The following is a 27,249-nucleotide window of genomic DNA, read 5'->3' as shown; positions in this document are numbered from 1 at the left end:
AGGGCAATCTGCCTTGCTCGGTCTACCAATTCAAATGTTTATCTCACCCAGAAACACCTCACAGACACATTCAGAAAATGCTTGACCAAATGTCTGGAGAGCCAGTGGCCCAGTCAAGTTGAAACAAAATTAACCATCACCTCCACCACCACTTGCCCTGTACCAATTTCCTCCCAATTGGGGGCGCCATTGCCCACGTTGAAGACACATGGTACAAGTGACCTGGACAAGGTACAGACAGCATCTGGTACGTGTATAACTCAGGCACACACTGTCCTGCTCTGGTCTCTGTCCCTGCTCTTTGGGGTGACCCATCATGGTGCTGGAGTGGTGGGCAAGTCCATGGGAACAGAGAGAGGAGTATGTCACATCACTTCATCATTCTAGGCTAAGGAATCCCCGGGGAGGAGAGAAAGAGACAGGAGAGGGTAGGACAGATTTGAAGCAAATGATGAAATTTGATAATCCATCACAGCAGAAATGAAGCTCTGGTTTTCATTATTTTCTGGGATTCTTTTGCAGTTTCGATTTCCCCAAAAGGAGCCCCGGCACAAAGCAATTAGGCCCTGCCTTGGTATTTCGCTGCTATTGAAATCAGATCCTAGAGAGGATGTGAACATCCTTCTCAGAGGCTGAGTCCCACCACAATCTCGCACCAATGTCAAGCTAACTCTCATGTTCCCGAGTTGAAAAGCAGTTGAACAGATGGTGGCTGACACCTTTTTCAGGAATCCTGGAAACCCACCAGTCTACCCACTGAGGTATGAAAAAAAAAAAAAAGGGCGGTGAGGGGGGTATCCAAAAATGTGGTGAAGAGAGAAAATGACTGGAGTGGGATGAGCCCAGGAGAAGACCATGCTGCATGGGGTGATGGAGGAGGCGCACCCTCCACCAACAGCCAGGAGCTGGGTAGCAGGGCAGGGCACTGGCTTTCTCCAAGGTGGGACGTGAGGCAACCAGGAGGCTGAGAACAACCTGACCAAGCCTGTCCACTGGGGACACTCCTTCCCCTGAACATTCCAAAGACGAGTTAGAGTAAAAGCATTCCAAATTTTTATGATTGCCTTAAAATAACAGAATTTCTCCCAGATTCTAAATGGAACCTTAAGTTGTGAAAACTAGATGGTAGAAAATGTGAAGAGAAGAAAAGGAAAAGCAGTGCAGTGTGACACCTACTTTTTTCTTGAGAGAGCACAGCACACTACAAACTTGTGTCTAGACTTTATCCCTGAAAGGCAAGCAAGGAAAATGTCTGCTGTTTCGTTGATAGGATAAGAAAAAGAAATTTAAGCAAAGACTGTCTTTGGGAGGGGGAGGAAAAGAGCAGCTTTAACATGAAGTAATACCTTGGTAAGGTGTATGTGCCTGTTATTTTACCAAATTATTTCAAATTTTTTTAAAAAGAGGGGCAGTGATTGTTGGACATAATCCAAGACACGATGCCAAATTCTTTCCCCTTTTATTAAACTTGAGATGTAATATCTATGTGACATTTGTCCTGGTAGCGCACTCATCTTTCAGCCTCAGTGACAGCTTTGTGGCTGACCACATAAAACTTACTAGAAATTAAACTAACCTAGCAGAGTTGCTTTGATTTTTCAGTTCCTACACCTTTAAGGCATTATAGAAACCCTCATAGGAATGGGAGAGAATCCTAGAATATCAATCCATGATGTATCATTGTTTGAGGACTAGAGTGTTAAAGAACATCAAGCCAGGGCGTCCCTGGTGGCGCAGTGGTTGAGAGTCCGCCTGCTGATGCAGGGGACACGGGTTCGTGCCCCGGTCCAGGAAGATCCCACACGCCGCGGAGTGGCTGGACCCGTGAGCCATGGCCACTGAGCCTGCGCGTCCGGAGCCTGTGCTCCGCAACGGGAGAGACCACAACAAGTGAGAGGCCCGCGTACCGGGAAAAAAAAAAAAAAAAAAAAGAACATCAAGCCAGATCACTCCCTTCACTTTACAGAAGTAGAAGCTGCATCTGGATGGGTTGAGCAATTTACTGAAGGTTACCAGCAGGTCAGCAACAAACAGGTGGGGAGAACCCAGAGTTCTTGCCTCAGGGCAAGCCTACTTACTCCTCCTAACACAAAATGAGGGAACTACACATAGGTTCACTGAAAAGCCCACTAAATGGGAACCTAAGACCACTGCTTGACATGTTAGAAACTGTGAGGTGGGAAATTTACTCGTCACCACAAGAAGGGGAAATAGCTTGACAGTGGCAGCACAGAGGTTAGCTTTCCATCTGACTAGTAAAAAACTGTCCAGTGGAGTCATCAGAAGGATACTGGGAAATCCCCATGCCAAAACCTTCAAAAAACACACCTGTTTTCAGATGCCTGAAGATCAAGAATAAACATTTTCTTTCATTTCACAACTTAAAAAGGGGCTTTCTATGCAAATGGAGGTGACATGTTCGTCCCCAGTAAAGTCAAATTGTAGCATTGCAGGCACACTGGAAAGCAAGGTTAAATGTGCTGGCCTAGAGCTCCTGTAGCAAAGGAAAGAGCTGGAGTTGGGAAGACCAAACATCAGTGAAAACAGACCAGTTCTTGGAGCAGGTTTTGATAGAGCCATAGGACCCCTGGGTTTGCAGAACCCAAATTCAAAAAGGGATACACAAGATGATCTTTTGGGACCATAGAAAGGAAATATTAGACTTTTTGCTTTTTATTTTTTATGTAAAAATGGAGGAAGAAATTACCTTTAATGAGTATCTAATATGTGGATAACATTACTCCTCTCTTTTGGTCAAACATCCCCAGTGTGTAAGGTACCAGGAATCCTGAGGGATAAGAGGAAGTCTCATCCTAATACATTGCAGTCTAAGTACCAGATTAAGTGGCTTATATGATAGTATCTAGTTTTACATAAACTAGCTCTAACAAAATGGACAAGTGGAATCTTTGGATGTGTTAATGATGAGCTATTTGGACTAATGCTCCTACTTTCATTTTCACATCTAAAAATGCTAGTTAAAATAGATTTTTAAAAATCTTCTTAAAATATCAAGGAATTGGCAGCATAGTTAGGAATTACAAGGTAATTGAAAATTGATGGAAAACTGAAACCCTGAAAACCCTTTTTCTTAAGGAATTCACTGATCTAGGCACATTAAGCATTAGATTTTACAACCTCTTAGGGCAAGATGTACAGAAATCAAGCCATAATAAACCTCCTCCAAATAAACTGGGACTCCAAAAGGATACTCTCTCAAGTTATGGGTGATCTGGAAGTGACCCAACTCTTGCATGGATTTGCAGTTCAAAGTAACATCATTTGGGAGGATCAAAACGCTGCTGTGAATTTCATTTGAAAGAATCTCAGACTGTAGTGCTTTGAGGTGTACGCAGCAGAAACAAATGCAAATCCTCCTGTAAAAAATGCTCCTTCCTTCTAGATTTCTAGTTATTCCTACAAATAATTTTTAATGACAAAAAGCAGCACATAACTAAGAATAATCAAGTACATAAGAAAATAAGTGCTGTGAATGAGAACAATAAGAAACAACATAAAATAGAAACATCTCAAGACTATATGTATTGGAACTGAAAGTATGCTTCTGTGTTTAAAGACAATCTACAGAAACTAGCACAACATTGTGAAGCAAGTATAGCCCAGTTAAAAAAAAAGATTAAGGACAATCTAAAATATATATACAGGGAATGAGAAACTGTAAAAGTGACATAGAGGACTTGGGAGAAAAACCAAATAAGATTTCTACAGATAAAAAGTTCAAGAATTGAAATGAAGAACTCAGTGGATGCACACAAAAACAGACTAGACATAGCCGGGAAAAGAATCTAATGAAATGGATGATGTATTAGAGGACAATTTCCAGGATGCAGTACAAAAAGGCAAAAAGATGAATACAGAATAGAGGTTACAAGATATGGAAGATAACATGAGAAGGTCTCACAGCCATTTCAGCAGAGTCCTTGAAGGGGAGAACAGAGAGAATGATCTGAGGAAGTATTTGAAGAGATAATGGCTGAGAATTCAACACTGAATCACTCCATAATGAATTCAGTTTTAAGTAGCATAAATAAAAAGAGATGCAAATGTAGATATATCACAGTGAAACAGCAACACATGAAAAATAAGTAGAAAATTATAAAAAGAGCCAGAGTAAAAAGATATACTGCCTTGGAAAGAGTGACAGACTTATAGCTAACTTATCAGTTCTAACAATGGAAGTCATGAGGCAGTTGAATATCTTCAACAGGATGAACAAAAATGGCTACCAGTCTAGGATTCCATACTCAGAGACAATATCTTTCAAGGGCAAAATAAACATACTTTCAGAAACAAACAAACACAGTGACTTTACCACCAGTAGATTCTCATTAAAAGAAATTCTAAAGGCAGAAAGAAATTGATCCCAGAATGAAGAGGAAGAAGGAATGAAGAGCCAAGAAAGTTAGAAAATATGTGGCTAGTTCTAAGCAAACATTGACTGTATAAAATAATAATAGTGTCTTGTGAAGTTTAAAAAAGAGACAGAGATTAAGGGAAAATTGTAGTGGTGGTAGCTGTTTACTTGCTCTGAATCTCTACATAACATCGGACAATGTTTATAACAGAACTGGTGACAAGATATCCCCAAAACCCTAAAATAGAAGTGGGTGTGGAAAAACCACCAATAATTCCAAGATCTTCATGGTATTGGAGTGTGTGTGGGAAGAAGAAAAAGGAAGCAACAGAGTAGCATTTGAAATACCTAAGAACAGCAGAATCCCAACTGGAATGTACAGAAAACCTTGGAAAGCCAACTGAGAACAGCATTTGAAACTGAGAGGGGCCAGTACTAGGTGAGTATGAGGCTCATGAACTCTAAAAACTGTCTCTCTAGGGCTTCCTTCCAGACCCAACACTGGAGGGAAAGTACTGCAAAGTCAAATTAAAATTAAGCCACATAGAGGCAATACAGATGAAGAAAACAGAAAGCCCAGACCAAAATAAGAGAGGGGACCAGAGACAGGAAATCTCAGAAAGTAAGCCATCTGATTTTTCACATCACACAGAAACAACGAAAGAGGGAGCTTTATGATGTTAGAAAAAATTCCTGAACCCCACGTCTTAGCTTGGACTAATATAAGAAAAGAATAGAAGTTTATTTCTCACAGTTCTGGAGGCTGGAAGACTGAGGTCAGAGTGCCAGCATGTTTGAGTTCTGCTCAGAGCCCTCCTCCAGGCTTCAGACTGCTTGATGTATCTTCAGGTGGTGGAAGGGTGAGAGAGGTTTCTGAGGTCTCTTTATAAGAGCACTAATCCCATTCATGGGGGCTGAGCCCTTATGACCTAATTATCTACCACAGACCACACCTCCTGATACTATCACACTGGGGTTTAGAACTTCAACATATAAATTTGAGGGGCAAAAATATGCAGTATGTTACACCCTGCTTTATTCTCAAAGTCAGGAAAATGAATTTCACCTAAAAATTAACAGTTAGAAAAAGCAATATGATCATATTTGACAAAGTTAGAATTTTTAAAAAAAGGAACAAAGACATTAAAAACATAAAAAGCCATGCCCACAAAATAGATAAAAATGTAATTTCCTATTTCACATGAAGCTAAAAAAAATTAAGAAAATGATAAAAAGTCATGAAAATACATCAGAATGATAAAAACTTAGACATGAAGTGACAGAAATAGGTAAGAAATAATTAGAAATAAAAGGCGAAAAATCATTTCAGAAATGAGGACTAAACTAGAAGGAACACAAGGAAAAATAAACAAGTAATGCCTTAAGACAAACATAAGGTGAAAAAAAGTTTTTAAATAAAAAAGAAACAAAGAAAAGGATAAAAAAATTGGGGAGAAAGTGACAAATGTTAAATATAACAAAGAAGACTAAACATATGGATAATAGAAGATCTGAAGAAGCAAGCCATATAAGGGAACAAAACAAATATTAAAGACTATAATCCAAGAAAACTTGTCTAAAATTAGAAAAAAAAAAGAAAAATTACATGTCAAAAGAGGATACCATGTACCTATGAATATCAACCAAATGTTACTTTCACCTAGAGACATTCTACTGTAATTACTGGACTTTAAAGAAAAGATTAGAAAATTATTTTGAGCATCAGTAAAGAGAGAATGGAATTTTTAAGAAAAGAATACTAGATTACCATCAGACTTTTTGACAGCAGCACATCATGCCAGAAAAATGACATGTGTTTGTGAAAACACCCAGGATTTGATATCCAGCAAAACTGAATTTCAAATATAAAAACAGTTATCAATGTGCAAGATCTCAGTGAATATCGTTCCCATGAGAATTTTATGAGAAATTTACTAAAGAATAAGCTTCAGACAACCAAAATAACCCTTATGGATGTGAGGGCAGATGGTGAGGATTAAATTTATAGTAACCTGTAGAACTAAGACTGAGTGATGGCTTAGAGGGGGTGAGTATAGGCTGTAATGTCATGGGCTCTGACAATATGTACTACAACTACTAAAAAATGGAGATAAGATGGAAAGGGCATATGCAAAAGGATTTATTTTAATGTTTTAAATAATCATATTAGTAATTTATTAGTATTTTTATTTCAAGTCTATTGTTAGTATAATTAGGATAAGACAAATGACCAATTATGGGAAATTATAAATATATCATCTTTCATATTCTTGAGAATCAGGATTCATGGGGTAGAAGAGAGGAGCTAAGGGTGTAATAGAGAAGTTACATAAAATTTTGTTTTGAATTAGATTAGAAGTATCAATATTGATTCATGTGATATTTTATCTTTAAATATATATTTGTACATTTGTGTACAGGACATGAAAAGAATGATATAAATCAGATTTAGAAAACCTCAGAAGTGTGTGTGTGTGTGTGTGTGTGTGTGTGTGTGTGTGTGTGTGTGTGTGTGTTTAGCTCCACTGAAAAGAAAACGGTGACCAACCTAGAGCAACGAGTATTCCCAGTGCTGAGATTGTGGTTTTAAAGTTCTATTTCTTACTAAAAGGAAGCAGGACTTCTTGAAGAAATGCCTGAATCCAGGTCTGGTGCAGAAAATTCGCAAGGTGAACCTGGAACATCTTGTCATATCAGGTCATAATGAAGCTTTTAAAGACTCCTAGTCTCATGTCAAAAGGACTCAGGAACCAACCTGAAGAGGCTCCCACTGGGACAATTTGAGCTGTAGTAAAAATAATGTTTAAATTCATGAGTTCATAATAATATTGAGGGGAAAAAAAAGAACTGGTCTCCCTCAGAGGATGATTGGAAACTAATTTATAATCTTGAAAACTGCTGAATAAAGATTCCAGGATTTTCCTGTCTTTCCCATATGAACTGTACCTCAGGGTAACAAGATAGTAGATGGAGAAGTGTCTTCTTATAATAGTATTACAACTAATAAAAAACAAGAAAAAAAAAGATAGGATATCACCATTTTGCAACCCCCAACAAATTAATAGGTTTAGCATTAAACATCAATGATTGCTAACATCAAGAAGGGTGACAGCTGGACACTATGTACCTCTATAGTCTTGCCAAACTCTAACTAGAGTCTTGCAAAAGGGGTCAAACCCAAATCTGATCCAACCACTTGATTTTCAGAGAAAGGGCAGAGAAAGATGTTGAACCATGAGGATGTGATTTAAAAAAAAATACTCCTGTGGGAAGCTAAACTACTCATCACACAGCCCAGGTTCTTCAAGGCATGAACTGTAAGGAAAAGAAAAAGATGGAAAAGAACTTTTAGATTGAAAAAAAAATCCAAAAAACTTAATGGGCAATGCAATGCTCTAGTGTCTAGGGATGCATATTTGGGTGATAAAACTACTTTTAAAAGAAATGCAAGAAAATTGTAAGTACAGAAATGAAGGTAGTGACCATGTAAGTGGTGAGGAGAGTGTTTTAATTGGGAAGAAGCATACAAAGGTGCTTCTGGGTGGCCAGCAAAATTTTACTTCTGACCTGAATGGTCTTTTTCTTAAAATGTTCATTAAGCTATACATTTGATGCATGTGGCTTTCTGTCTCCCAAGTTTTATTTTACAGTAAGAAGATTATTTAAAAATAGATTGAATACATGATAATAATGTTACATAAGGTTGGGAGAAGGGAAGTGGAGATAAAGTGGTCTAAGGTCCTTGCATTGTCTGGGAAGAGGGTAAAGGTGGTGATTATCTTTACACTTAAGTATACATATTGTAATTCTTAGAGTAACAGATAAAATAATAGAAATAGAATGTAGAACTTTGAATGTAGTGGGAGGAAAAAATGGAATGATGAAATTAATCCAGAGATTGGTTCAAGATGGCGGAGTAGAAAGATGTGCGCTCACTGCCTTTTGTGAGAGCACCAGAATCACAACTAACTGCTGAATAATCATTGACAGAAAGACACTGGAACTCACCAAAAAATATATCCCATATACAAAGACAAAGGAGAAGCCGTGATGAGATGGTAGGAGAGGCACAATCACACGAAAATCAAATCCCATAACTGCTGGGTGGGTGACTCACAAACTGGAGAACAATTATACCACAGAAGTACACCCACTGGAGTGAAGGTTCTGAGCCCCACATCAGGCTTCCCAATCTGGGGGTTCGGCAACAGGAGGAGGAATTCCCAGAGAATCAGACTTTGAAGGCTGGCAGGATTTGATTGCAGGACTTCGACAGGACTGGGGGAAACAGAGACTCCACTCTGTAGTGTGCACATCAGGACCCAGAGGGAAGGAGTAGTGACCCCACAGGAGACTGAACCAGACCTACCTCCTAGTGTTGGAGGGTCTCCTGCAGAGGCAGGGGGTGGCTGTGGCTCACTGCGGGGACAAAAACACTGGCAGCAGAAGTTCTGGGAAGTACTCCTTGGCATGAGCCCTCTGGGAGCCCGCCATTAGCCCCAACAAAGAGCCTGTAGCCTCCAGTGCTGGGTCACCTCAGGCCAAACAACCTCACCCAGCCTCACCCATAAGCAGACAAGCAGATTAAAGTTTTAATGAGCTCTTCCCACCGGAGCAACACCCAGCTCTACCCACCACCAGTCCCTTCCATCAGGAAGTTTGCACAAGCCTCTTAGATAGCCTCATCCACCAGACAGCAGACAGCAGAAGCAAGAAGAACTACAATCCTGCAGCCTGTGGAACAAAAACCACATTCACAGATACACAAAATGAAAAGGCAGAGGACTATGTACCAGATGAAGGAATAAGATAAAACCCCAGAAAAACAACTAAATGAAGTGGAGATAGGCAACATTCCAAAAAAAGAAAAACTTTCAGTAATCAAGAATCAAGAATAATGATAGTGAAGATGATCCAGGACCTCAGAAAAGAATGGAAGAAAAGACTGAGAAGATGCAAGAAATGTTTAACAAAGACCTAGAAGAATTAAAGAAGAAACACATAGAAGAATTAAAGAACAAACAAACAGAGATGAATAATACAATAACTAAAATGAAAAATACACTAGAAGGAATCAATAGCAGAATAACTGAGGCAGAAAAACGGATAAGTGACCTGGAAGACAGATTGGTGGAATTCACTGCCACGGAACAGAATAAAGAAAAAAAAATGAAAAGAAGTTAAGACAGCCTAAGGGACCTCTGGGACAACATTAAATGCACCAACATTCGCATTATAGGGGTCCCAGAAGGAGAAGAGAGAGAGAAGGGACCCAAGAAAATATTTGAAGAGGTTATAGTTGAAAACTTCCCTAACATGGGAGAGGAAATAGCCACCCAAGTCCAGGAAGCTCAGAGAGTCCCAGGCAGGATAAACCCAAGGAGAAACACGCCAAGATACATAGTAATCAAAATGACAAAAATTAAAGACAAAAGTTATTAAAAGCAACAAGGGAAAAATGACAAATAACATACAAGGGAACTCCCATAAGGTTAACAGCTGATTTCTCAGCAGAAACTCTACAAGCCAGAAGGGAGTGGCATGATATACTTAAAGTATAGATGCAAAAGTCCTCAGCAAAATAGTAGCAAACAGAATCCAACAACACATTAAAAGGATCATACACCACAATCAAGTGGGATTTACCACAGGGATGAAAGGATTCTTCAATATACGCAAATCAATCAATGTGATACACCATATTAACAAACTGTAGAATAAAAACCATATGACCGGAACTTCCCTGGTGGTCCAGTGGTAAAGAATCCGCCTTCCAATGCAGGGGACGTGGGTTCGATCCCTGGTCAGGGAACTAGGATTCCACATGCTGCAAGGCAACTAAGCCCACGCACCACAACTACTCAGCTCACGCGCCTCAACTAGAGAGTCCACGTGCTGCAACTAAGACCTGACGCAGACAAAAATAAATTAAATAAATAAATAAATTAATTAATTAAAAAAAAAAACCATATGACCATCTCAATACATGCAGAAAAGCTTCTGACAAAATTCAATATCCATTTATGATAAAAACCCTCCAGAAAGTGGGCATAGAGGGAGACTACTTCAACATAATAACAGCCATATATGACAAACCCACAGCAAACATCTTTCTCAATGGTGAAAAACTGAAAGCATTTCCTCTAAGATCAGAAACAAGACAAGGATATCCACTGTCGCCACCATTATTCAACATAGTTTTGGAAGTCCTAGCCACAGCAATCAGAGAAGAAAAAGAAATAAAAGGAATACAAATTGGAAAAGAAGAAGTAAAACTGTCACTGTTTGCAGATGACACGATACTATACATAGATAACCATAAAGATGCCACCAGAAAACTACTAGAGCTAATCAATGAATTTGGTAAAGTTGCAGGATACAAAATTAATGCACAGAAATCTCTTGCATTCCTATACACTAACAACAAAAGATCAGAAAGAAATTATGGAAACAATCCTATTCACCATTGCAACAAAAAAGAATAAAATACTTAGGGTTAAACATACCTTATGAGGTAAAAGACCTGTACTCAGAAAACTATAAGACATTGATGAAAGAAATCAAAGATGAGACAGATGGAGAGATATACCATGTTCTTGGACTGGAAGAATCAAGATTGTGAAAATGACTATACTACCCAAAGCTATCTACAGATTCAATGCAATCCCTATCAAATTACCAATGGCATTTTTTAAAACACTTTAAAAAATATTTATTTTTAATTTATTTTTGGCTGTGTTGGGTCTTTGTTGCTGTGCGTGGGCTTTCTCTAGTTGTGATGAGTTGGGGCTACTCTTCGTTGCGGTGTTCAGGCTTCTTATTGTGGTGGCTTCTCTTGTTCCAGAGCATGGGCTCTAGGCGTGCAGGCTTCAGGAGTTGTGGCATGCAGGCTCAGTAGTTGTGGCGCACAGGCTTAGTTGCTCCACAGCATGTGGGATCTTCCAGGACCAGGGCTCGAACCCGTGTCCCCTGCATTGGCAGGCAGATGCTTAACCACTGCACCACCAGGGGAGTCCCTCCAATGGCATTTTTACAGAACTAGAACAAAAAAACTCTTAAAATGTGTATGGAGACACAAAAGACCCCAAATAGCCAAAGCAATCTTGAGGGAAATAAATGGAGCTGGAGGAATCAGACTCCCTGACTACAGACTATACTACAAACTTTCAGTAATCAAGACAACATGATACTGGCACAAAAACAGAAATATAGATCAATGGAACAGGATAGAAAGCCCAGAGATAAACCCATGCACCTATGGTCAACTAATCTATGACAAAAGAGGCAAGGATATACAATGGAGAAAAGACAGTCTCTTCAATAAGTGGTGCTGGGAAAACTGGACAGCTACATGTAAAAGAATGAAATTAGAATACTCCCTAACACCATCCACAAAAATAAACTCAAAATGGATTAAGACTTAAATGTAAGACTGGACACTATAAAACTCTTAGAGGAAAATGTAGGAAGAATACTCTTTGACATAAATCACAGCAAGGTCTTTTTTGACCCACCTCCTACAGTAATGGAAATAAAAACAAAAATAAATAAATGGCACCTAGTGAAACAAAAACTTTTCCACAGCAAAGGAAACTATAGACAAGATGAAAAGAAAACCCTCAGAATGGGAGAAAATATTTGCAAACGAATCAATGGGAAAATGATTAATCTCCAAAATATATAAACAGCTCATGCAGCTCAAACAACCCCATCCAAATGTCTATTTAGGTCTTGGGCAGAAGACCTAAATAGACATTTCTCCAAAGAAGACATACAGATGAAGAGGCACATGAAAAGCTGCTCAACATCACTAATTATTAGAGAAATGCAAATCAAAACTACAATGAGGTATCACCTCACACCAGTTAGAATGGGCATCATCAGAAAATCTACAAACAACAAATGCTGGAGAGGATGTGGAGAAAAGGGAACCCTCTTGTACTGTTAGTGGGAATGTAAATTGATACAGTCACTATGGAGAACAGTATGGAAGTTCCTTAAAAACTAAAAATAGAATTACCATATGACCCAGCAATCCCACTACTGGGCATATACCCAGAGAAAACCATAATTCAAAAAGACACATGCACCCCAATGTTCATTGCAGCACTATTTACAATAGCCAGGTCATGGAAGCAACCTAAATGCCCATCGACAGATGAATGGATAAAGAAGATGTGGTGCATATATACAATGGAATATTACTCAGCCATAAAAAGGAATGAAATAGGGTCATTTGTAGAGATGTGGATGGACCTAGAGACTGTCATACAGAGTGAAGTAAGTCAGAAAGAGAAAAACAAATATTGTATATTAACGCATATATGTGGAATCTAGAACAATGGTACAGATGAATTGGTTTGCAAGGCAGAAATAGAGGCACAGATGTAGAGAACAAACATATGGACACCAAGGGGGGAAAGCGGGGTGGGGTGGTTGTGGGATGAATTGGGAGATTGGGATTGACATATATACACTAATATGTATAAAATAGATAACTAATAAGAACCTGCTGTATAAAATATAAAATAAAATAAAATTCAAAAAAAATTAATCTAAAAGAAGGCAGGAAAGGAGAGGAAAGGAGGCATGCAATAGATGTGTTATCTGTGTCCCCTCAAAAGATATGTTGAAGTCCTAACTCCTGCTACCTGTGAATATGACGTTATTTGGAAATAAGATCTTTGCAGATATAATTAAGATGGGGTAATGCTGAAGTGGCATGGGTCCTAATCCAAGATGACTGGTGTCTTATAAGAGGAAAAAAGACCCAGACACAGAGATAACAAGGCTGTGTGACAACAGAGGCAGAGACTGGAATGATGCAGCCACAAGCCAAGAAATGCCAAGGCTCAACAGCCGCCACCAGAAGTTAGGAAGAGTCAAGGAAGGATTCTTCCTGAAAGCTCAGAGAGAGTGTGGTCCTAGCCAACACCTTGATCTTGGACTTCTGGCCTCTAGAAATGTGAAACAATACATTTCTATTGTTTTAAGTCAACCAGTTTGTGATACTTTGATATGTAGTGTGATGGTTAATTTTATATGTCAACTTGACTGGGCCATGGGATGACCAGATATTTGATCAAACATTATTCTGAGTGTTTCTGTGAGGGTGATTCTGGGTGAGATTTACATTTGAATAAGTAGATTAAGTAGAGCAGATTGCCCTCTCCAATGTGGGTGGGACTCATCCAATCCGCTGAAGGTCTGAATAGAATAAAGAGCTGGGTAAGAAAATTCTTTCTCTTTGCCTGTCTTTGAGCTGGGACATTGGTCTTCTCCTGCTTTTGGACTTGGACTCAGACTGAAACTTATACCATCAGCTCTCCTGTGTCTCCAAGCCTCTGACTGAAGATCTTAGACTCTCAGTCTCCATAACTGCATGAGCCAATTCATTATAGTAAATATAAATACAAACAAATTCTTTTGGTTCTTTTTCTGTGGAGAACCCAGACTAATGCTGACAGCCCTAGGAAACTAATACAAGAGAGAACTATTAGAAATCACAAAATAAGTTGCTAAATTTAACACAAATACATCATAAAATATAAATGGTTCAATGGTTCAGTTAACTGAAAAAGATAGACTGATTTTTTCCCATATTTCAACTTATTCTTTTTTTAAGAAAAACATTGAAAACAAAAGTTAACAAAAATTGAAAATGAAAGGTTGGAGCAATGACAAAAAAAAGCTGATGTGGCCATATTAATAGCGATAATATATGCTTTAAGGCCATGAGTCTTAGCAGAGATAAGATGATCACTTTACAGTGATAACAGACTAAATACATCAGAAAGATACAATAATTTAAAATGTGTATGAGCCTAGTATTACATCCTCAAAATATGAAGAGTAAAAATTGACACATTTTATAGAGAAAGAGACAAACCCTCAAATCAATGTGGGGAATTTTTAGCAAAATGAATAAGCAGGTTAAAAAGATTCCTGGAATATATTAAAAGGTTATACTATATACTATATTTAGTATATACTATAATAATGCAAGTATGAGCAAATTAAACAAATTTGCAGAACTGATCTCTCTCCTACCCTTAGTATGATCTCTTAGTCATAATGCAAGTTAAAAATAATGATGAGATAATGAGATCAGAAAAGATGTTCAAACAATGTTATAAATTCCAAGAATAGTCTTTTAAACAGGGGTTTATATCCACTGTCCTTCAAGATGAACATCACCCTAAGTGTGCATTGCTCCTGGAGGCACTTGCTAATGGTAAAATAAAGTCACTGTGATTTGTTTGACACTTGAAAACTTACATCCACTTTTCAGAAAATGGTGCTGGAACAACTGAATATCTACATTATGGGGAGGGGAAAGAACCCTGAGCCCTGCCCCAAAAAATGAATGTCAGATGGATCTTAGACCTAAATGTATAAGCTAGACCTGGAAAGTGTGAAACTATAAAACATAGGAGACTATCCTCGTGACTTAGAAGTAGGATAGATTTCCTAAATAGGACACAGAAGACAATCCACGAAATAAAATCATTAATAAATTGAATTTTATCAAAATTTAAAACTGCCCATCAAAAGGCACCATTAAGGAAATGAAGAGGCAAACTGTAGAGTGAGATAAAATATTTGCAGTACATTCTAACGAAGAACAGATCCAAAATATATGAAGAACACCTGTAAGTCAATAAGAAAAAAAACAACCAATTTTTCTTTCTTTTCCCTTTTTAAAAAAATTTTTATTGGAGTATAGTTGATTTTCAATGTTGTGTTAGTTTCTGCTGTACAGCAAAGTGAATCAGTTATACAAATACATATATCCACCCTTTTTTAGATTCTATTCCCATATAGGTTATTCAGAGTATTGAGTAGAGTTCCCTGTGCTATACAGTAAGTTCTTATTAGTTATCTATTTTATGTATAGTAGTGTGTTTATGTCAATCCCAATCTTCCAATTTATCCCACCCCCCCTTTCCCCCTTGTTAACCATAAGTTTGTTTTCTACATATGTGACTCTATTTCTGTTTTGAGAATAGGTTTATTCATACCACTTTTTTTTAGATTCCATATATAAGCAATATTATATGATATTTGTCTTTCTCTGTCTTACTTCACTCAGTATGACAATCTCTAGGTGCATCCATGTTGCTGCAAATGACATTATTTCATTCTTTTTTATGGCTGAGTAATATTCCATTGTTTTATTTATATATATATATATACACACACACACACACACACACACACACACACACACATACACACACACACACCACATCTTCTTTATCTATTCCTCCATCTATGGATTTTTAGGTTGCTTCCATGTCCTGGCTATTGTAAATAGTACTGCAATGAACATTGGGGTACATGTATCTTTTCAAATTATGGTTTTCTCCAGATTTATGCCCAGGAGTGGGATTGCTGGATCATATAGTAGCTCTATTTTTAGTTTTTTAAGGAACCTTCATACTGTTCACCATAGTGGCTATACCAGTTTACATTCCCACCAACAGTGTAGGAAGGCTCCCTTTTCTGCACATCCTCTCTAGCATATACTGTTTGTAGATTTTTTTATGATGGCCATTCTGACCAGTGTGAGGTGATACCTCATTGTAGTTTTGTTTTGCATTTCTCTCATAACTAGTGATGTTGAGCATCTTTTCATGTGCCTCTTGGCCATCTCTACGAAAAAGACAATGAATTTTTAAAAATGGGCAAAATATGTGAACAAGTACTTCACAAAAGAAGATATGCAAATGATCAATAAATATATGTGCCATATTACTCATCAGGGAAATGCAAGTTAAAACACAATGTGATATCAATAGACACCAACCAGAGTGATTAAAATTTAAAAGACCAACGTCAAGTGTTAGCAGGGATCAGGGCAACTGAACTCATCCATTTCTGGTGGGAGTATAAACAGGAAAGTTGTTTGGTGGTTTCTAATAAAATTAAACATACACCTACTCGATGAAACTTATTAAAGAACTTTTATAGCAACATTATAATTTCCCTGAACTGAAAACCAAATGTCCACCAGTAGAAGAACAGATAAACAAATATTGATTTATTAATATATTTGTACATTGTAATAATACTACACAGCAATGACAAAGGATGAAGTATTGATATATGCAACAACTGGGATTTATCTCAAAAACACTGAGCAAAAGAAGGTAGACACAGAAGATGTATGATTCCTTTTATATAGGGTTCAAGAACAGGCAAAACTAATCCATGGTAGTAAACGTCAGAACAGCAGTTACTGCTGCAGGTTTTTTGACAAGAAAGGGAAACAATGGAGCTTTCCGAGGCTCAGGAGATGTTTTGCATCTTGATCTGGGTCACGGTTACACTGGTAGATACATAGGTAAAAATTCATTGTGCTGTATATGTAAGACTTGTGTGCTTTAGTGGATGTAAACAAACAAAATCTAGAACACAAAGATACACTCTACAACTTTCCCAGCAATCTTTAATAAAATTATCTATCCAAACTTTAAAATATTTCATTAGGTGTAATAATAAATGTTTAGAAGACTCTTCTAAGGTTTTTTGGTGCAGAAGTCCAAAACTCACATGCCACTTATGAATATTTGTTCTTCTTCTCACATAAAAATAGCAGAAATAATACAAAGAAAAATAAAGACAAGCTAAAATACATTCATTTGTCAGCAAACACTGCTGGAAGTCATAGAGCATATTGCTGGAGATTTTAAAGTACAAGTATTTAAAAGTACACAATATGGGATACTTGCTGTACAGTTGGATGAAAGTACTGTGGTTTTATACATGTATCAGTTCATGGTGTTTGCTAAATTTTGTTTTAACGTTGAAAAGATAAGGAATTGAGTCATTTGGAAACTATTAAAGGAAAGGTGTAGCAGAGAAGACATATTCTCAATAGTATTATGACTTTATTAAAGATGATGTTTTGTGGGAAAACGGTACAGATGTAACTGCAGGAGGGATGGTTGCATTGATTGCAATTTTTAAATAAAAGTTCCAGGGTCAGGTTTCAGAGCTAGCTCTGCAAATGAAGACCATTCATTGCATCACCCACAGGCAAAGCATTGCATGAGAGAAGTGAAAGGCAAAGATACACCAAGTGATTCAAGGTGCCATCAGTGTGTTTAATTTTATGAAAAGGAGTTTAAATGTAGTCAAATTTTTATACAAAGGTATAATGCCAGGTGGTGACCTTAAGAAACAGGTGTTGTCTTTTTTTAACAAAAAGAAAAATACTCCAGCTTTTCTGACCTTTTCTGGGATGACAAACGGCTTTCAATAATATAGGTACATAGCAGGCATAATTGAAGAAAGAAATGGATTTCATCCGTACCTTCAAGGAAAAGTGCCACTTGGAACAATGAATTAGAAATTAACTGCTTGTTGAAAGAAACATTCTGCAAAGAGATCATTTTGAAACAGATGTTTTAAAATGTTTCCAACATGCTGTGATTTCGATTTTGTTGCAAAAAAAATTATACGTGTGGTCACAACAAATTCCTCTAGATATGTACTTTAAAATCTAGAAACAAAATGAAATATTTAATTGGGTTTTGTGCCCAATTATTAAAATATAAAACTGCATTATAGTTTAATGGGTATAGAATTTCAATTTTGCAAAATGAAAAATTCAGGAGATTGGTTGCAAAACATGTAAATGTACTTAATGCTACTGTACTGTACACCTAACAGTGGTTAAGGTGGTGAATTTTAGATTTTGTATATTTCATCACAGTTAAAACAATATAAGGGGACTTACCTGGTGGTCCAGTGGTTAGGAATCTACCTTCCAATGCAGGAGATGCGGGTTCGATCCCTGGTCAGGGAACTAAGATCCCACATGCCACGGGGCAATTAAGTCCGCACGCCACAGCTACTGAGCCCATGCACTCTGGAATCTGCCTCTCACAACTAGAGAGAAGCCTGCATGCCGCAACAAAGAGCCCGCATGCTGTAACTGAGACCCGATGCAGCCTAAATAAATAAATAAGAATATAACCAAACCCATGACAATGTAAAATACACAACATTCAGCATTCGAACAAGATTTATATATATATATATATATATATATAACTGCAATACCTTCCAATTCCATTTCAAGAATAACTGATTAACATCAAAGGAGATATGGAATTACTAACCACATTTCATTTAAAATGTTTAAACCAATTGATGGGTGGGGCCGAAAAACGGAAATAATGATTCACTAACTGCTAACTATGGCCAATGCTGTCTGCTGCTTGGAACCAGGCATCTTTTAAAATTATCTTGTACAACTCAACCATTATTAAAACCAAGTATTCAAGTAAACTAAATTTAGAACCAGGCTTTCATTTTACAGAGTGGGAAACCAATAAAACAAATAACGAAATATTTTCAATCACATTGCTCTGAAATATTAATAATTAATCTAATATTTTGTTGATAAAAGATTTTTAGTTTTGCTAATAAAATGAAAATTAACTTAAAACAACTTTATTTCATCTGTTGCTCATCCTTTTAAAAGTCTATTTCGTGATGGTTTATTGTAGGCATAGTTATAATCATATTGGTAGAACGATATTCGTTGGAATGAACAAGCACAGACATGTAGATATTGGAGATGCAGCCTCAAAATATTTTCTTGATGGGAGTGCTCAGTCAAAACACTTCAAGCCCCTCACCTGGTTCAATCACCTACTATGCTTAGCTTTCTCCTCTGCATCCGTCCAAGAGTGTGGCCAGCTGACTCTTAAATGAATCAGGTGCCAGGGAATGGCTGCATCCCAATGGCCCAGGTGACCTTGGAAAGTGTTGGAAATTTCTGTCTTACACCAAATCAAAATCTGCCGCCCTGGAGCTTCTGCTCATTTGTCCTTAGGGCACACAGCACATGCTGGCTCTTGCTTGGCCGGACTGTCCTTCCACGGGCAGCCTTTACCCTCAGACTTGTCTTCTTAGAGTGGATTCTTGCTCATTTTGGATCGTCCAACATCCCACCCCATTCCTAACAGCACCGACTCTCTTGTAGGGTGTTCCCTGGGTGGGCTTTCTCTGGGAGGGGGTGGCCAGTGCCCAAAGGTTGGGCCTCTCTGTCCAGCCTGAGATCAGCTAGGGAGCGTGCAAATGACTTTGGATCCTGAGGAAGGGACACAAAGATGTGGGATTGTTGGAGCATATATCTAACTCCAGGGATCCTTCCAAAGGTCTTGTGTGACTTACCATGACACCAACACATACAATCACAGCTCTCGATTCCCCAGCTGTCCCAAGCCATCCCCATCTCAGTAAATGGCATCTCATTGGGCCAGAAACCTAGGTGTTATTCTTGACTTCTCTCTTTCCTTCAAACATGAATCTGTCAGTACTGTCAGCTCAGCCTCCAAAGAAAGTCTTGAGTCTGGTCACTTCTTACTTCCTGCTGTAATAGCTCCCTCACCCCCATCATCTGTTGCTGGGATCCCTACAGTAGTCTCTTAACTGGGCTTTTTCCTTGGGCCTCTATGATCCATTCTCCACACAGAAGTCAGAGTGATCCTTCCAACGTGTAAACCAGATCGTGTCAGCCCCCTGTTCAAATCCTGCCAGTGGCTTGCCATTTCACTCAAAATCCACAATCCTAACCTCTCCTGCTCCATCAGGCCAGCAATAGCCACCCCAGCCTCTGCACTCCTGCTGCGATGCTCTTCCCCCCGCTTTGCTGCCTCCTCCCCCTCTTCACTCAGACGTTCCTCTGAGGGCTCCACTGGAAAGGACTTCCCTGTCCCCCATCTAAAGTGGAACACATGCTCTACACATCCCCGTGCCCTCCTTTACCCTTTGTTTTTGGCTGCCCTGGGTCTTTGTTGCTGTGCGTGGGCTTTCTCTAGTTGCGGCAAGTGGGGTCTACTCTTCGCTGCGGTGCTCAGGCTTCTCATTGCGGTGGCTTCTCTTGTTGTGTGCAGAGCATGGGTTCTAGGCACGTGGGCTTCAGTAGTTGTGGCACGCAGGCTCAGTAGTTGTGGCTCGCGGGCTCTAGAGCGCAGGCTTGGTAGTTGTGGCGCACAGGCTTAGTTGCCCCGCAGCAGGTGGGATCTTCCAGGACCAGGGCTCGAATCCATGTTCCCTGCATTGGCAGGTGGATTCTTAACCACTGCGCCACCAGGGAAGTCCCCTCCTTTACCGTTTTCATGAGCTCTCCTCACTTGTCACGTTTATTGCTCATTTCTCCCATAAGAATGTAGGCCTGAAAGAGGAGGGACAGTGCCTCGCACAATGCTCTATCCACAGCGCTTGCACGATGCTTGGAATGTAGTAGGCACTCAGTAAGCATTTGAGGAATGAAAGAATTGGGGATTCCTGCTGCCTGGAGCCCGTTTGGTCCCCGTCCATTTCTCAAGCCTGGTCCCTCCACCTGCACAAGTTTTTGGAGCTCTGAGAGCATTCTAGTGAACGTCTTTCTGGCTGAAGTTCCTGTCTGGCATTCACTCCCGGGAGCCCTAATTCATACACCCCTTAAAAGCAAATGCCCTCGTTTCTTTCTGGTGTTCTTCATAGGCCTCATCCTGCTCTTGAGATGGGAGGTCAACAGGAGCGGGTCCAGTGAAGGTCCACCACACCCTGTCCTTGGCGGAGGTGTGGGGGGATTCGGGTGGAGGAAGCAGAGAGCAGAGGTCCTGCTGGCTTTAACCGTGTCCCCTCCAGCTCAAACACCACCTCGCCAGGCCCGCTAGCGTCGCCTCTCACCCGGACCACCCAAACATACACAAAAGAACCTCCTACCCAGTTTCATCTGTGACCCTCTCTGAATCATACTCCACACTGCAGCCAGACAGGTGCCCCTAAAAGGTGAGCCGCCCACCACCTGAAAGCCTTCCCCGGCCTCAGGTAGCTCCCAGCCTCCCAGCCTCCTCCCACAGCCCGTGCACCATCAGGTCAGCGCTCTGACCTCCTCTTGGTTCTCAGACTCTGGGCTCCCTCCAGCCTCTACACCTTTGCATGGTCTGTTCCCTCTGGCCTGCCCTCTTTGCTCTTAATCAAGTTATGGGATTAGTGCAGCAGGTGCTGTCAGTGCCGCTGAGTCGAGTCCAAAGGCTTTGGAGAAAGGGTCCCTATGGGCTGACAGCTCCCTCCCTCCAGTGCCCACCTCTGTCTGCCTGAAGGTCCCCTCTGGCTGCTTTAAGATTCAGCCGGCTCCGCATGCAGGTTGGAAGTGCTGGACAGTCAACACCCCTACGAATACCGTTCAGTCAATGAGGTACAGGAGCTGGAGATAAACCCCCAGCCACATCACTTGGTCTTGGGGCGCTGGTGCTCTACACCATCTCTCAGAGCGTCCCCAGGCACACTGAGCTCAACTACCCACAGGCAGCAGTAGCCCACTGATTTGTCCTTTACTGGTTTCCTGCCCTGACCCACTCCCTCTCTACATTCCCCCCAGATGAACAACTTGCACCCAAACGCTGTCTCAGGATCAGCTTGTAGGGGAGTCCAGGTGAAGACAGATCTCCCCGTTCCAGGCATCACACTCTGGGCACCTCACCTTCACAGCGCCACGCATAACTTGATACATAGTATGCTTTATGATGGCTCTACGAAGTCTGTCTCCTGGTAGATTCTAAACTCACTGAGGCAGTCTGTTCTCCTCCTCAAGGAATTCCCAGGCCCCAGCACCCTGCCTGGCACCTAGTTAATGCCCAATGACTACTTGGTAAGGGAACATATGGATTACTTGGGATGGGACTAAATCTGGTCTTGTTTTCTTCCTCTCTGTGTGATTTGGAGCAATGACAGCAGAACCTCTTGAAGCCCCAGTTCCCTCTGTGTAAAAATGAAGCTAATAATGTTGGCAAGCCAGAGAATCAGGAGAGACAATGGGAGGAGGGTGAACACTTTCCAGAGATACAGACACCTGTTCAGGTGGGTTTTACCTGCTTCTTGTTCTTGTGGTGGACATGACATTGAAGTGTTCCTGGACTGACACCTCTGATTGACATCAAGGGCAATTTCGCTCCTCTGAATGGGGTCCAGAGCCTTCACTCCAATGATGGGGACAGTACAGGATGGGGAGTGGGGATAAGGCCCAGAGGGGGAGTGTGGGGGCTGGGAGACCCACTCCAGGCAGAAGGTGGGAAGCCTGCCCAGTTTCCAATCCTGTTCCCGGGTGCCCGAAACATCCGGGCCTCAGTGGCCTCACCCTTGGCTCAGGACACATTCAATGGCAGGAAAGCAGTATGTTGTACTTATCCCGTGAACATTCTCAAGCTTGACTGTTCGAGAAGTGACCAAAGGTCCGTGACATCTAATAATTTTCCAATTCGCTCAGGCACCAGTTTGAATTACATCAGATTGGTGCAAGGAACAAATCATCACGCATCTTGTGACCAACCTAGTCAACAGCCCGGCATCCACCCTGTGGATTGTAATGTTTTATTTATAGTTGTGTGCCTGGTGACTCTCATTAAGGGTCTGCAAGGATCTTTATTGCAGTTAGTTCAGTAGGACTTTACTGCATTTTTACATTAACTTATATATCATTATATTATAATAGTATATATGTACACATATATACTTTTACATATATTTGTATATATTTATATTGTAATAGCATTTTATTATGTATATTTATATTACTATATATTATATTTTTAAAGCATTTTGCTACAGTAGGACACTAAAGACCTTCCAACACAATCCCTATGATATCAAGGTTTTACTCTATCACTAAGAATTACCTAGCCTGACTTGAAACTGGAGGATCCTGGGTGCTCTTGGGTCCTCTGTGTAACTGGAAACAGTTCTAATTACCCCTCCCCTGCCTGTTTGACTTATGAGTGTCCTTTATGTCAGAAATGTTCACTATTAATGTGTTTTCCCTATCATGTTTCTGATTGATGGTGCTACATAGTAGGCAGGGTTGAGTGGACATCTATTGTTCTTGCCTGTCAGCATCTCTACCCTCTTTTAATAAAGAGAACCATGATTTTTTCTTTTAAGGACCCAAGTTTACTTGGGTCTGACCAATGAGGGCCAAGAAAAGTCAGTGAGAGAACCAACCTGAGAATAAAGCCAACATGGAGGAAACTAGAGCTGAGTTATGGATAAGGCTAAATCCAGATAATATTGAACTCCTGGACCAAGCCATGCCTGAAGCTGAACCTTTCCATTATCAGTTTCATAAGCCAATTATATCTCTGTTTTGCTTAAACCAGTTTGGGTTGGGTTTCTGTCTTTGCAGAAACAGAGAGTCCTGATCAGTACATAGAGCCAGTACACAGATCCATCTCTAGCCTGTGCTTAGAAGGGCCCCACGAGGCTTTGGGAATTTAGGCAGAGGGCAATCAGGAGACCCAAAGGTGGCTGCTGTCCACTGGTACTTATATCTATCCATGTAATCAGCATTATGTCACTGTCTTCCATAGTCACCCCAAAGATACAAGGATAATCTCAAGTTATTCATATTGATTCAGTTATAACTCCCCTTCCCATAAAGATTTTTCAGCTCACCACACAAACAGTCGTTTATAATTTCTTCCTTCTCCCTAGGCTGCCTATAATCAAAAGGGTACATACTTTGGAGTCAGACAGATTCTGGCCCTGCCACGTACTAGCTGTGTGACTTTGGGTAATTTACTAAACCCACCTGTACATGTAATAATTTTATCTACATCTTAGGTTTTCCATGGGATTCAAGTGCATATGTAGAGTTCCTTAAATGGCAGATAGCTGAACCTCAAAAAGAGGTAGCTGATTATATTACTCACCGAACATTTATTGAGCCCTTTCTGGGTGCCAGACCCTGGCTAAGGATTTTACAGGCATCATTTCATTTGATCCTGCCAACAAACCTGGGAGGTGTGCCCTATTCTGTTCCCTAAGTCCTGCATATGAAGAATCATTAAATCCTCACAACAGCTGGAGCACAGGAGTAAAGGAGCATGGTCAAGGCTGCATAGCTCTGTTCCCCAAGTCCATTTTAGGTGGCTGGGTGCCACTGCCCCTCCAAACAGGGCAGCCCCTTTGATGACAGTGGGTACCTGCCTCAAGGCATAGTCAGGGAGCAGAACCCAGACAACAGAATGGAACCAAATCAAGATGTTGGGGAGAATGAAGTGCAGAGTGAGGAGCAGAGTGAGGGCTCAGAGGACACCACACTCTGGTTTGCCAGCACATCTGGGAAGGACAAGGCAACAGCCATGGCTGCCATATTCCTCATCCAGAGAAGGACTCTGGTTCCTGGGATGGGGACCTGGGCTCTGGAATGTCGGGGCAAACCCAGACAGTGCTGATTCTCATGGAATATGGGAACCAATAAAACAATGACTGGAAAGCAATGATCTGAAAGATATTCTTGCTGTAATTTTTCCACAGAAATATATTATGTAGCAAGCTAAGTAAATTCTTGGAAACCTGGAAACCCCCCAAAACTGGTAGAAGCAACTTTTTTTTTCTTTTTTTACTATTTCATGAGAAAGAGAGAGATAGAGAAAAACCACATTTCTTGGATTTAACTTTGTTCACACAAACTTTGTTTTTTTTAAAAGAAAAACTGGCACCGGTTAACCTAAACATGAAACTGGCACGCCAGTAACTCTTTAAAAAGTTGCCTATAATTGTGTGGCTTGGAAAATTAATTTCTTTCCGGATGAAGAAACCCGAAACAGGTCTTCTAAGTGAAAATTATTGGCAGCCCCCCACCTCCATCCTCACGAGGCAGATGGAACAATGGGCAGGGGCGCGGGGAGCGTGTGGGACGCTCAGCCAAACAAAAGGGCTGCCTGCAACTTGCCTAAAATAAAAGCTAGTACAGCTTCCCGCCTGGCAGGCCCCTCTTTGGAGTGCTCTGTGGAGTAGCAGGTACCTCACGGGATGCCTCCCTGAAGAAGTACAGCGCCCCCGAACCAGTTAAAGCCGAAGCTCCTGCCCCCTGGCTCCCCTGACCTCGGGTTTCCTTCCCACCCGGGGGAGCAGGTTCACCCTCCAGAGTCACCTCCACACGCTCGTGGCTTTTGTTTTGCTCTGCTGAGGAAATTCAAATCACGTTAATGTTCTGGTTCTTTTTACAGAACTTTGGAGAATGATACGTATTACAAGAGCTTTATTTGGAGGACGCACTGGAGAGGTAAGGTGCCCTTCATTGTGGGACAGCCTTGGCTTTGAAGTGTGAAGGACAGGGGTTCAAATCCCAGCTTTGCCACTTGCTGTCCGCGTGACCTTAGCCTCTCAGAACTCCGTGTAAAATGGCGAGAGTCAGTCCTAGCTTGCGGGTACGGTGTGAAGGTCAGCAACGGGGGTCAGCAAGTGCCGGCCTGCGCGTGCTTAGTACTTAGGGACCTCTGCTTCCGTCCTGCTCCGGCCGCGAGAAGGCAGGTGGCTCCCTCCACCTCCCCAGCTCACCTGAGAGGCTGGCAAAGGGAGGCAGGAGGAGGGAAGGAGGAGGTGGGGGTGGGAGGAAAGAAAGGAACTCGTACTAATCCTCACCTAGTACCTTATTAACGTCCCTAAAGGAATTTGCATTCCCACCGCCCGGCTAATCGTAAACCTGAAGCCCGCATGCCCTCGTGCACTCGCAAAGGGTTCACATGAAATCCACACGGCAAAGTCACACCCTTAAACTGAAGCCGATTTTCCGATTCTGAAAGCTTGACTGTCGCATTTAAAAAAAGGCTTTGTTTTCTTCTTCTCTCGCTCTTCCTCCTTCCTCGCCCGCCCTCTCCTCCTCCCGCTCCCTGTCACCCCCACCTCCCCCACGCCGTCGCCCCCGGCGCGCACACAAAAGAAGACCCCGAGACCGAGGTACCGGAACCTGCGGGTTTGTTTACGACTTCGGGCATCTCCGCGAGGCGCTGCCCGGCGCCGCCACCTACCGGCGGGAGTCGGCACTGCTCCCGGGCGCGGGCCAAAAACTGCCGGCCGATGACCCAACGCCGCAGGCATCTGAGGATAACCTTTCCCCTTTCTTTCCAAGACCAAATAAGGGGGCGCTTCCCTCTGCGTGCCGGGCCTGTGGCGGTTTGGCCAAGGGGCGTGGAAAGGAGGATCCGGGAACGAGGCTGACAGTCCGCAAAACACCGACCACATTGTTCCCGTGGCGGCCGGCCTCCTCCCTCCTCCGGGCGGGCACGGCCCGTGCCCAGGCAGGGCGCTCCCTGCAGCCGCGGGCGCGGGGAGCCGGGTGGGCGGGTGGCCAGGGCCGCCATCCGAGGTACACCCAGCCCCATCGGCAGCACCGCCAAGCCGCTCCCCCCACCCTAAGAAGTGTAGGGCCGGGTGCCCCGGGCCCCGCCCCCTTGCCACACTCCCTGCAGACCCTCCCGGCCAGCGCGGCCGCGGAGCGGGCGGGTCCCTGGGCCCGGCGGGGCACGGGGCGCAGACCGAGGGGAGCCAGACCCGGCTGCCAGGCCTCGGAACCCTGGCATCACCCCCGAGGGAGGGACTCACTGGTGGTTGACAGTGTTTGGTAACCACAGAAACCAAGATTTGACCTATATTTTTGAATATGGCCTCAACTCTAGTTTTCCTTCTAGAAATCAAAGGGAGTCTGACCTGACTTGCTGTTAATTTTCCTCCTGCTTTGTATTCCAGAATGCCACCCAGAAGGTTGGGCAAGTCGGGAGACCTCACTGGCTGGTTTGCTGGTGACTCGTGAGGGTGACTGTGCTCCAGGCCAGGAGTCAGTGGCTGCCCCTCTCACTGCCTCCTACCAAACCCAGGTCCCTGCCCAGCGATGGTGGGGACATTTCTGGAGGGCAATTGGATGATGTTTATCAGGATTTTAAATCTGTTTACTATTTCATCCATTTCTAAGTTCTATCCTAGGTAGGTAATGGGGAATATGTATTCAGATGATGGCCACAGCGCTGCTATGATGGCAACAACAATTGGCCTTAATTGAGCATTTACTACGTGCTGGAAACTGTTATAAATGT

The 27,249-nt window shown here is 41.6% G+C and overlaps 1 long non-coding RNA gene across 1 annotated transcript; it reads left to right on the top strand.

Moving 5' to 3' along the window:
* The first annotated feature begins 642 nt into the window (after window positions 1–642).
* LOC137201609 (uncharacterized) lies at window positions 643–27,249 on the top strand. Its single transcript, XR_010932264.1, has 4 exons — window positions 643–761; window positions 22,106–22,240; window positions 25,387–25,442; window positions 26,906–27,249. It is a non-coding gene; the product is annotated as an uncharacterized lncRNA (long non-coding RNA).

Source organism: Pseudorca crassidens, chromosome 1 (genome assembly GCF_039906515.1).
Source record: "Pseudorca crassidens isolate mPseCra1 chromosome 1, mPseCra1.hap1, whole genome shotgun sequence".
Lineage (NCBI taxonomy): Eukaryota > Metazoa > Chordata > Mammalia > Artiodactyla > Delphinidae > Pseudorca > Pseudorca crassidens.
Note: the sequence above shows the minus strand (reverse complement) of the source record. Positions and strands in the feature narration are given on the sequence as shown.